Source organism: Canis aureus, chromosome 25, assembly GCF_053574225.1.
Source record: "Canis aureus isolate CA01 chromosome 25, VMU_Caureus_v.1.0, whole genome shotgun sequence".
NCBI lineage: Eukaryota > Metazoa > Chordata > Mammalia > Carnivora > Canidae > Canis > Canis aureus.
The window spans coordinates 6916568-6928427 of NC_135635.1; the positions used below are offsets into that span (position 1 = coordinate 6916568).

The following is an 11860-nucleotide window of genomic DNA, read 5'->3' on the forward strand; positions in this document are numbered from 1 at the left end:
GCTGTGGTTGGATTTTTCTGTTTGAAAAAATATTTTAAGCAGCTGGTGGGGAAGGGGTGGAGAGGTGGGAAGAGAATAATAAATAAACCAGTGAAAGGAAGATTGTCTAAGTGACTTGAAACTGCCACCGCCGACAGCTCCGTCTGTCTCTGGGTCGTGCCAAGGACTGGGGAGCTATCAGGTGATTGGGGGTGGGAGGGGACACCCTGGTAGCTTCCCAGGCTGAGGAGAGAGCCTTTCTGCCGCTCACAAGCACCTCTTGCACTTGCTCGCACTTTATGCCTCGTGTGAATTCTGAAGATGCAAAGAGTTGGCTCTGCAGCAGACGGCATTGAGGTTAGACACTGAGAAGCCCACTTTTATTTCACCCAAGACCTGTTTTTCTCCAGAACTCAACTTTCTTCTCAGACTTTATTATTTTTTTTAAGATTTTATTTATTTATTCATGAGAGACACACAGAGAGAGGCAGAGACACAGGCAGAGGGAGAAGCGGGCTCCATGCAGGGAGCCTGACGTGGGACTCGATCCCAGGACCCCGGGATCACACTCTGAGCCGAAGGCAGTTACTCAACTGCTGAGCCACCCAGGCGTCCCTCTTCTCAGCCTTTATTACACAATACCTCCGGGAGCCCCTGGGCACCCCAGTTGCTTTTCATTCCCCCAACACCACCCCATGCTTCCAAACTTCCAAGAGAAGTGCCATCCTCCTGCCACCCCAGCTTCATCTGCAGCCCTGTCCCGCTCAGCTCTGCTCTGCCTCTGAGACCCGCAGACTCTTTTCCAAATTTGTCACCTTAGTTACCTCCCGCTAGTGGTGGGGCCTCAGCCAGGGAGACCTCCCCAGCCGGCAGAGGCCCAGGCCAAGGGCCAGGAGCGGGGGGCCACGGCCACGGGCTGCCCCACAAGCAGATGGAGGGTTCACGCTGCCCCTGTGCGGGCCGGGGGAGGGTTGCTGAGACAGAGACCCACAGAAATTCAGGGATGGGAGAGAAAGCAAATCATAGAGTGGAACAGAAGCCGAGTCAGAAAGAGACAGGGAGCGAGTCAGATGTGGGGGTAGGGAATTGACAGTCACTAGGCAGTGCCCTGGCCAGACCCACATGGAAATTCCTGTGGCCTCTGATGGCAGGGTGGGCTCAGCTCCCGGGGCTGCCTGGTGCCATCGGGTACGGGGGCCCAGCGGGGGGTCTCGGGCCTGGGCGGGCAGGGAGGTCCTGCCCTCCACGCCAGGTTCTTCTGAGGGCTCCCTCCACTGGAGTCAGAGCCCGCCGGGTGGGGGGGGATGCCCCTGTGGGCTCTGGAGCCTGGTGGAGCTGGGGGGGAGGTGGGGCGCAGAGTGCCTTGCAATCTCAGGGAGCCAGTAGCAGGGGTAGAAAGGCTGGGAACTGGGGGCTGACTTTTCAGGAGTGAGCTGGGGTGCCAGCTGAGCAGGGCATCGCTGGGCCTGAGGACCAAGAAAGTGGCCAGGCTGTTGAAGAATAAGAGGTGGTGGGTGGGGGTGAAAGGAGGCTGTCTGGGCTTCAGAGCGCCTTGTCTTTGGGGGGGTGAGGATTGCTGTGGCCAGGAAGTGTGGGTGGGAGGACGTGCCCGCAGTGCTCAGCAGTCTGCAGGGGCGAGGAACCACGGGGAAGGGTAGGCTCAGGATTGCGAGTGGGCTGACGGCTGTCTTCGAGGCCGCCCTCATAATGATCCGCACCCCCAGACACATCTGCCCTCCTGGGTCTCCCCCAGCAAGGAAGACAACACACAGGTCTCAATTTATAACTGAAATTGCTACTATTAGGCGATTCTTGCCGCTGGCTAACTTGGACCACCGCAAAATTTAGAGTCCTGGAGGGTTCTCAGGGGCTAGGAGAATGGGAATTTGTACTTCCTAATACAATTTTATGTTCATGTTGAATTGGGAGCTTCACAAAGCACTTTTTTTTCTTATTATGAAACATAATATGCTTCTATTAAGAAATGGATGTACAGTTTAACAAATAATTTAAATCGTATACCCAGGTTTCCACATGCCAGGCAGAGAAATAGAATAGCATCAGTGCCCCAGAAGTCCTGCCTGCCCCCCTTCATCAGTCCCACCCCTCCGCCCCGGAGAGGACTGTATCCTGACTTTAGTGATCGTCATTTCCTTGTTTATCTTCCAAAGCATTTAGTCTCTTAGATAGTATCACCTTTGAGTTTCACAGTAACCTTATTATTCCCACTTTACAGATGAGGAAACCGAGGCTCAGAAAGGTTAGCCATCAAGTCCCAGTAAGTGGAGAACCAGCAGCTTATTTGGATTGGCTGATGCCTCGGGCGGTTTCTCAGTCAAATCAGAATCTCTGGGACAGCCCCAGTGTTGATGTTCGAGAGCAGCTCCCCAGTGCCCGGAGAAGGGGGAGGCTGTCTTTGCAGCCAGGCCAGGTGCTTCTTTCCCAGATTTGCTGACTCTCTGACTCCTTAGGGCCCTGCTGTATGGGTGCCTGGCAAGAAGGGATGGAGGCCCAGAGGAGAGTAGCTGGAAGTCAGGGAAGTACCCTGTAGCTAGAAGGAGCTAGAAGCCCATCTGGGATGGGATAGATGCCTAGAAAGGGCCCTGCCTGCCACATCCAAGGGAGCCCGGGACCATGAGGACATGCCCGGGCCAGGTATGTGCCCAAGGTTTTGCCAGACTTACCAGGTGTGCCCTCGTTGGTGGGCCAAGTGTGGGTTGGTGTGAGACCACGAGTGTGTGAGTATGTGTGCACCTGGTATGTCCGTATGCCCAGCTCTATCTGCACACTTGGAGTGCCCGGGACCATTCCCCCTACCCTCAGCTGTTTTCTTTTCATTATAAAATGATTATTGTTGTTATAGAAATTTTAAATACAGGGGCACCTGGGTGGCTCAGCGGTTCAGCACCCTCCTTCGGCTCAGGGTGTGATCCTGGAGTCCCAGGATCGAGTCCCTCCCCTACAGGGAACCTGCTTCTCCCTCTGCCTGTGTCTCTGCCTCTCTTTCTCTCTCTCTCTGCGACTCTCATGAATAAATAAATAAAATCTTTTAAAAAACGAATTAAAAAAGAAAGAAATTTCAAATACAAAAGTCTCTCCTTTCTTCTAATTCTAATCCAAATGATCCCAGACATAATTTCTTTTAACAGTTTGGCATGTATCCTTCTGTGCTTCTTTCTAAGCACATTCAAATAAATAGTTATTTAGATGTACGTATCTAAAGGCAACAGTTGTTAATTAATTCATAGTTGTTAAGTAATTGTTGGTAATTAAAAATAATTATTTTTTAACAAAATAGAATCAGAATCTACATACTGTCTTTCAACTTTTTTTTTCATTTACTGTACCTTGGCCTTCTTCTCTGTTAGTATGTATGGATTTTTTTCCCTTTTTTTTTGGTAACAGCTGAAGAGTACTCCTCGAAACAGATGTACCATGGTGTGTCTAACAGGCTTGGCCTCTCTGTAGGCTCCCCCAGTCTTCCTCCCCAGCTCCCCCAGTCTTCCTGAGGTGGAGAGTATGGTGCAAGGGGAGTGGTAGGGCAAGGAGACTGGCCTTATTCAGGAAGACAGCCCAGTCCCAGTTGCCTTTTGACCTCCAGCAACCCTACAACCCCACCCACCCCAAAGTCCACACTTCCTTCTCCTGTGCTCTGTCTTTTTCTCCATGTCCCTCCCTGTCCCTCTCCCGACCCTAGACCTCTGCCTACTGCTGCAGGCTCAGGGACTGCTGGGTGAGCTCCTGGCCTTGGGGGAACTGGAGCCGGGAAGGCCCAGAGTTGAGAAGACTCTGCGCGGACAACCTGCAAGGCGGTCAGCTCACCTGCTGCCAAGGGCACCCCAGGAGAGGGCGCCCCGCAGACCGTGAGCCTGGGACTGCCCCGTGCCCGCATGGCAGCTTCCTGCTTCCCTGAGGGCGCAGGCGATGGGAACTGTGCCAGCCAGGCACGGTGCCCCCGCCCCTGCCCAAGTGTCATGGAAAATCCAGAGCCTTGATCTTTGTTCTTGATGCTCCTCCCCAATTTTTACAACTGGAAACTTGCGGCCACTTTGTTCCCATCAGCTGGGGAGAGAGGTGTAGTGTGGAGTGGGGAGGTGACTGAGTCAGCAGGTGGTGCAGCTCTTGGGGCTACCAAGAGCCAGCCGTGACCCCTTCCTTCATGCCCCACACTCTCAGTACCAATAAACAGACACCACTTCCGTGCTGGGAGGCAGAGGGGGCGGGATGGGCGCAGCCTTCGTGTGGGTCCTGGGCCAGCTGCCCCCCTCACCCAGGATCGCACCCCCAGTCATCCAGGTCCACGGGTCCCCTTGCTCCAAACACCTCTCTACCCGGTGGCCAGCGGTGCCTGGCCCTTCTCATTCCTCAGGGCAGGTCCAGCGTGTCTGTTTACCATGGGATCCAATTAGAAGTTTATGGTAAGGAAACCACTTTGCAACGTTGCTTCCCTCCCCCTGCGCTTGGCCCTGCTCCTGCTGCCCTCTCCCCCTCTTCCTCCCCCAGAGCCAGAGTTCATGGAAACTTCCCAGGTCAGTGATTCTCACCTTCTTTTCCTCCTCAGTGGAGAGAGGCCCAGCCCCCTTCTCTGGAGCCCAGCACTGTCCTTCCCTCAAACCCCTGCTTCCCCAGGACAAGGCCTGCCTCCGAGGAGGGACACACCTGGGAGCTGAGCCCTCCGCCCTCGCCCTCCTGCATCTCCTGGCACCGTCAGCTCGTGAGATGTGTCCTTGCTTCCTGTGATCTTCGAGGTGAGCCTGGGCAGCCTTCCCCTGCAGGTGAGAGAGGACAGAGGTGCCGAAGCTAGGAGGAGGAGGGCCCTGGTCCTGCCAGCAGCTTCCACACGCACAAACCAGCCCCCGACTCAGTCCACCCACAGGTGCTGTGAGATGAGACGGGCCTGAGGAAGCTGCTATCTGGCTGGGGGTCAGGGGAGGTGTGTGGCACAAACTTTGGGACCTCAGAAGACGGAGGCCTGTCTCCTGGGGGCTGGGTGACCGGTTAAGACCTGACCAGCTGGGGTGATTGGAGCAGGAGTGGCCGGCGGGGTTGAGGGATGTAGGCCAGCCCCCCACCCCCACCCCCCGGAACCCTGTGCTCAGGCTTTTCTGCCTGGCTGGGGCTCCCTGGGGCTCTGCTCTGTTGACCTGTCTGTCTGTCTGGCAGGAACACTTGCCTGTGGGGGTCTAGAGTGGGCTGTGGCTGCGGGACAGAGGGAACCCGGCTGGCTGGCCCCCCGCACGGGGCGCATGACCTTGGCTGGAGGCTGCTCTGCCCACCAAGCCCCATCGCTCCCGGGGCGGGGGAATGGGCAGAGTAAGCCTGAGGACCCCGCTCGCCCCCGTGGGCCAAGGAGGGCTGCTGGGGGCTGAGTGACCCCAGGCCAGTCCCCTCCACCTCACGTCGGACCCGCCTCACTGCCCAAGCGGGACAGATTATTTTGGCTCCTTCAGAGGCTGCCAATGCCTTTGCCCCCTCTCCAGGAGTTACTCAGTTACCAGTTTTGGTTTTCTATTTCTAGGGCAAGACCAGGCCCTCCCCTCCCAGCTCCCTTTACCCCAAGTCTTCGGCATTTCCCCGCCATCCAACTCCAGGGAGGTGGCCAGGTGCCTAGGTCTGGGTCCAGGGGCAAGGTCGCCCTCGTCTGTGTTGGAGAAGCCAGGGGCATCTGAGGGCAGGCTAACCCTCTCTCCTTTGCATCTTTACTCTGCAGCTTCCTGCCAGAATGTTCCCATCCGCACCCGAACATGCTGTAGCTCTTGCCTTAAAAAAAAAAAAAAGAAAAAAAAGAAAAAAAACCTCCTCTCCAAGACCCATGCCCTGCCAGCCCCGGCTGCATTGCCCTGCTGCTCTCACGGCCACCCTCTTGCGAGAGCGGGCGATACTGGCTGCTTCCACCTCCTCCCCTGCCATTGCCTCTTCACCCTCCCCCCAAGTCCAGCTTCTGTGCCACCACCCACCTCACCGCACCCACCCATAAGAAACTTGCCAAACCCAACTTTCTTGGCCTCGCTTACCTCCTCTGTCTGCAGCTTGAACTCAGCCGGCCCCTGGCCCCATGTGCTCCCCTCTCTGGGTCTCCCCACGTGGTGCTCTCCTGGTTTTCTTCCGCAGGTTCCTCTGCAACGTGGCTCTGATGTCGGTGCCCTTGGCCTGGGTCGTGAGCGCCTCTCTCAGCCAGTCCATTGCTGTAGGCACCACCGTGCAAGTGACAAGTCCCTGTTTCTGTCCAGCCTATTCCTCCTCTTTGAGCTCTGCCTCCTAGAAGCAGACTTGACATTGCTACGTGAAGCCTCCCAGATGTTTCAAACGTGACCCGTCGCAGGGAGAACTCTGGATTCTTACCCCATGTTGCCCGCGTCTTGCCTGTATCACCTCCACCTTCCTAGCTGCTGAGGCTGTGGTCCTGGATTCCTCCCTACTTCTTATAGCCAACTTACCATCAAGTCCAGCAAATCCTTCCTCCAAAGTGGGTCCTCCAAAGTGTGTCTCAGTTGCCACCACCTGGTTTCCTTTTGAACTACCATCCTCCCTTACCTGGACTCTGCGGTGGCCTTGCAGCCCGTCTGCCTGCTTCCAAGGGAGGCTCCTCCGTTTCAATCACAATGAAGCATTAAAGAATCATCATTCAGACCACAAACCCTTTCCCCACAAGCCTTTCAATGTGCTGTGTGTGTGTTCTGAACGTGACCAGAGCCTATAAGGCCTCAAGCATTGTTTTGTTTTGTTTTGTTTTGTTTTCTCATTTCCCAGCTTTGTCTTGTGTCCTCCCCACTGGCCGACTGGCGCCTGGGTCTTCTTTTCGTCCCTGATGGTCAAAGTTCTTTCCCTGCCTTAGGGCCTAGAATCCCCCCACCACACCCACACTCACACACACACACATACACACACACACTCACACACACACACATACACACACACACACACACACACACACGCAAGCCAGCCCCATTCTCCTCTCTCAGATTAGCCTGGGGTCTCTCTCGAGAGATTTTCCTGTGACCGCATCAGCCTTTAATTTCAATTTCTATTTATTTATTTATTTATTTATTTATTTATTTTATTTATTTATTTATTTATTTATTTATTTATTTATAATAAATAAAATATCAGCCTTTAATTTCAATTTCAACCCCTTTATTTATTTATTTATTTATTTATTTATTTATTTAAAATAAATAAACAAATACATTTGTTTATTTTCTTAATCCCTGACTTACTCTGCTTGTAATAATTTTATTTGTTTAGAATATAAGCTTCATGTTGGCAGGGACTGTGATGCTTTCAGCAGTGTACCTCCAGTACTTAGCAGAGGGCTTGGGGCTTGGTAGACAGACACTAAAATTTGCTGAATGAGTGAGTGAGTAAATGAATGAGGGGTCTTGGCTGCGATAGGCATTGAAGTTCTGGTAGGGCTGAAGAAAGGTATGGAGGACAGGAAGCCTGTGATTGGTAGACTGATACTCCCTACGTGGGGTTGCCAGATGAGCAAAGAAAAATACGGAACACCCATTTAAATAGAAATTTCAGTTAAACACCAAATCATTTTTCAGTATAGGTATGTCCAAAGTTAAAATTTAACTGGGCATCCTGGATTTTATCTGGCAACCTGGAGAGTGAGGAGGGTGGGATGGAAGTGGGTTCAGAGCCTGATAGTATCATGGGGCCAAGGGGGTAGTACACAGAGCCAGGGGGCAGCTGGAGCTGTCTGGGACCTGATCTGGGAGGAGCAGAAAATGTCAACAGCACACCAGTGTGCAGCCCCCTTGAGGGGAGGTAAAGAGGAAGCTCTGAGAGACATGGACTGAGTTCTGGGTGAGGGGTAGGGGAGCTGGGGCCTGGCGTGGCAGTGGAGATTCAGGTCCTTGACCTTCTAAGATCACGGGCGGAACCTATGAGACCCTTCCTTTTCCATGACCTTCTGACTTGTCCTCAAATTTTGTTCATTTCAACACACGCTTACCGGATACCCTAGGGCTTACTGGGCGCGGGGCCAGGTACTGAGGGCATAAAGATGAGTAAGACTTGTCCCTGAGGACTGGACGGCGTGATCTGGCCCTGGGAGGAAAGCCATCACCAGTACCCACTGTCCCCAGACACAGACCTGGGTGCCTTCCCAGCTTTACCTCATTTAATCCTCCAGACTCCCTCCACAAGGTAAAGCATTATTGCTGCCACTTCATACACAAGGAAATAAATGTTCAGGTGACTCCGTAACTTAGCGAAGGTCGCAGAGGAAGGAAGTGATGAGGCCGGATGCAGATTTGGTTTTCTGACCCCCTGGAGAAGAACTCCTCCCTCTTGGAGCGTCTCAGCTGTCAGAACCGGGTCAGAGGCTAGCAGGGCAGGAGGAGGTGATCGGAGGGCGGGGGGACTCACCCAGACAGTGCTCCGCACAATAAGAGGTAAGGCACAAACTTCCTAGCCGCTGTTTTCCACCGAGGCCCAGGAGAGCTGCCTGGAACATATGACGGGGAAGGCCATTAGCGCAAGGCCACTGGCATCCGGGTCTCACCAGCCTTCCCCAGTGACATTACACATACTGTCTGGTGACCTCAGTCCTCCAGAAGTAACTAAGCCCCGGGGGACACAAGCAGTTTTGGAGAAGGGGCTGGTGAAATGCTAGTCCTACCCTGTCCTCCCTTCCACTCTGATAGTCCTGTTGCTTCCAACTTGGGCCATAGCTGGGCTCACATTCCTTTCCTCGAAACCCATGTATCAGACTTTCAGGTCAGCGTGGGTTCCAAGAGGGCGTTCTTGCCTTCCTTCTCCCTCCACAAGGCCAGGCCCTTCCCCTGCTTTGACGAGGAGGCTCTTGGGGCCTTAGAGATTCCTGGGAAGGAGAGGCGGCACTGCACATCTTGCTCACCTGCCCCAGAGCCTTCTACGCCCAAGGAGTAGAAACTTCTACCCAGCTTTTCCCCCTCCCAGTGCTGTTTGTGGCAGGCTGCTGTCGTCCAGGTTAATTAAAGCATGCAAATTTAGGAACACCATACTTTGTTCAATAATTATGATCTTATCTCTTGTATGCCTTTATTTTTTTTTAAGATTATTTATTTATTTATTCAACCTTGGAACCTGTTGTTCAACGCATTCTTTTGGTCTTTCCTGTTCCCCATGGTTCTACCTCTTTACTTGCCTTGGTGTCCATGTTGCCCCAAGGACATGTAGCTCGGATGTGGGGAATCCCTTCCTTGAGTCCTTCATGGGTCTGACATGTGGGATTTCCCAGCATTGGCTCCAGTACCTAATGAATGGATCTAGACGCACTTCACACATTTTCCTAATTGCATTTGATCTAATTCCCACGGCTGCTCCCTACGTGTGTGCACACAGTCCCACACTGCACACAAGCTCATACACACCCTCTCATCCCTGCTTGCACGTATGTTCACACACGCAGGGGGATGCTGTCCAGCTGTCTGTTCTGTAACAGAAGACACTGAAGTGTTGGGAGAGGGCCCACTGTCACCGACAGCCTGTGGGAGAATTCATCCTTGGGCCCTTTGTTGAACAGACATCAGACATGTCATTCGGGTGGTAGAGGCAGTCGTGGAACGGGACGGCTTGCACTGAGACAAAGAGACACCCAAACAGGGATTTGAGGGGGAAGAGTCATTTAGCTTAGAGGGAACTTGGATGAAGGAGAAACCACAACATGATAGGAGGCTTCAGCCCAAGGAGAAGACAAATCCCCATGGTGGGAAGGTGGAGAAAGGGAATAGCTGAAAGACTTTTAAGGACAGAGATTCTATAGTCATCAACAGTATGATCTATTCTATTGTGCAGCAAAAAACTGCCCCTCGGTTACTTCACATCTAGAGGGAAAGTCTACTGCACCTACTGGTCTTGGTGAGTGATGTTTTGGAGAAATCCTGGATGGTGGATTAATTTAGATGTTTGATTCAATGTGAGCAGGGAGTGGAAATGTGCACAGGAGACAAGACATAAGAGAGAGAGAAACTTCCACAGAAGCAGGAACTGGGAGCCAGAAGCCACTGGGCAGATAGGGGAACATAAGGCCAACCCCAACTCCATCCCAAACATGCCTGGCAATATTGAGAGGGACCCTGAACCTCCCACCACCTGTGGGATGAATGTTGGAGTCGATATTACTTCTTCTCACAGAGCAAAATGACCCAAGTGGAATTACATGGGAATGTACATTTTAAAACCCGTGTGCGTTCACACTCACATGAGCATTTCTTCCCCTTGAGAGGGCTCACACTCCATGACTTGGCAAGTATCAGGTTAACTTTATAAACGAAGACGGCCAAACCAGAATATGTAAGTTAAAATATCTACCACTGGCCTGAATTATCTGGTTTGGCCATCTAGACTTAGCAAATTAACCAGAAAATTGCCGAAGTCCTGCACTTGTGTTGGACAGACACAAATTTTAGGGCGGCCTGCGTCCTTGCAGATACCTAGATATCCCTTCACACATTATTATTAAGTATATCTCTCCACATGTTATCACATCTAACGTGTATTTGTAACCAACCCAGTGATCGCCCCAGATTACTCGGGACTAATCTTTCCTACCAGGCTGGTTTTCTACAACTGCCTATCACGTGACTGACCCATGGCTACAAAAACACTGAAAAAGTAGCACATACCCAGCAAAGAAAACGCCATAATTGCTTTTGTTCTTGTCTTCCTTTTCTAACAGTGTGTGCTCAGAAAATGCAGTGAAGTTTACCATTAGCCTAAATTGCACGTAACCGGCAAAGACGGCCTGCCTTTAAAACAGAACCCCAGGGACACTTGATGGGATGAGCACTGGGTGTTATTCTGTATGTTGGTAAATTGAACACCAATAAAAAATTATTTTATTAAAAAAAAAAACAGAACCCCGATGAAAAACACCAAATACGAAAATTAAAAAAAAACTAAAGAAATAGGAAGGGGGTAGGTGTAATGGAAGCCTCTTGAGCCAAAAGAGAGGAGACTTGGGTCTTCACCTCAGTTTTGCTAGGAGTTTGCTTCTGAAAATTTGTCCGTGTCTTCAGTTTTTTCCATCAGTAGGTACACGTGCTTTTGAGAAGCTCCTTTCAGCTCAAGAACTACTGAGACTCCCCAAGAGTACATCACTCTAGTAGATCATCAGGTGTTTATGAGGAATGTTCTGATATGGTGGAAATAATACTTCTCAAATTTTCACGCGCATAGTAAATGTGAATGTCCTGTGAAGATCCGGATTCGGATTCACTACATCTGGGCTTGAGATGCCTTATTTCTAGCACGCTCCCAGGGTAGGCTAATGCTGCTCGTCCATGGACCACGCTCTGACTAGCAGAGTGGGGCTGAGTGAGAGGTCCCAGGTCTGCCATAGTCTCTTATCTTTGCTGAGCCTCGGTTTCCTCTTTTGCAAAATAAAAACAGTCTTAAACACAAACTCGCAGAGGATGTTGTGAAGCCATAGCAGATGACACATTGGAAAGCCCTGTCTATGTTTGTCAAGTGTCTTACAGACGTGTGTTATTACTGTTTGGAGGTTGCTGGGCTTTACCTTCAAAGACTCTCCGTTGCTGCTGACAGGGCAGGGAGAGGATGGAGTGATAAGTGCCCCCGTCCTCCGCAGAGCACTCACGTGAGGCCGCTTCCCTGGAAGCTGTTGTTTGCAGAGGCAGATGTTCGGTGTGTGGCTCCCTCCACCCTCTGATTGCTGGTTGGCCTGTGCTCCTGGCCCTTGACCCAGAGCGGCCACATGGCTTCCAGCTGCACTGGGGCATCCGGAAGGCATCTGGCTCCCAGCCTGTGGGCTCTCCCTGCAGCTCACCACAAGCTCAGGACTGGCCCTGGGCAGGACTCTGCGCTAGGCAGTTGGAGCTCCGGGTTGTTCCCTCGGGCAGCCGGTGTCCTCATGCCCTCTTGCCCTCCT

At 52.1% G+C, this 11860-nt stretch overlaps 1 long non-coding RNA gene across 1 annotated transcript; it reads left to right on the forward strand.

The window, feature by feature from the left end:
- The first annotated feature begins 3620 nt into the window (after positions 1-3620).
- LOC144296925 (uncharacterized) lies at positions 3621-7104 on the forward strand. Its single transcript, XR_013363852.1, has 3 exons — positions 3621-4397; positions 4541-4754; positions 6091-7104. It is a non-coding gene; the product is annotated as an uncharacterized LOC144296925 (long non-coding RNA).
- The last annotated feature ends 4756 nt before the right edge of the window (positions 7105-11860 follow it).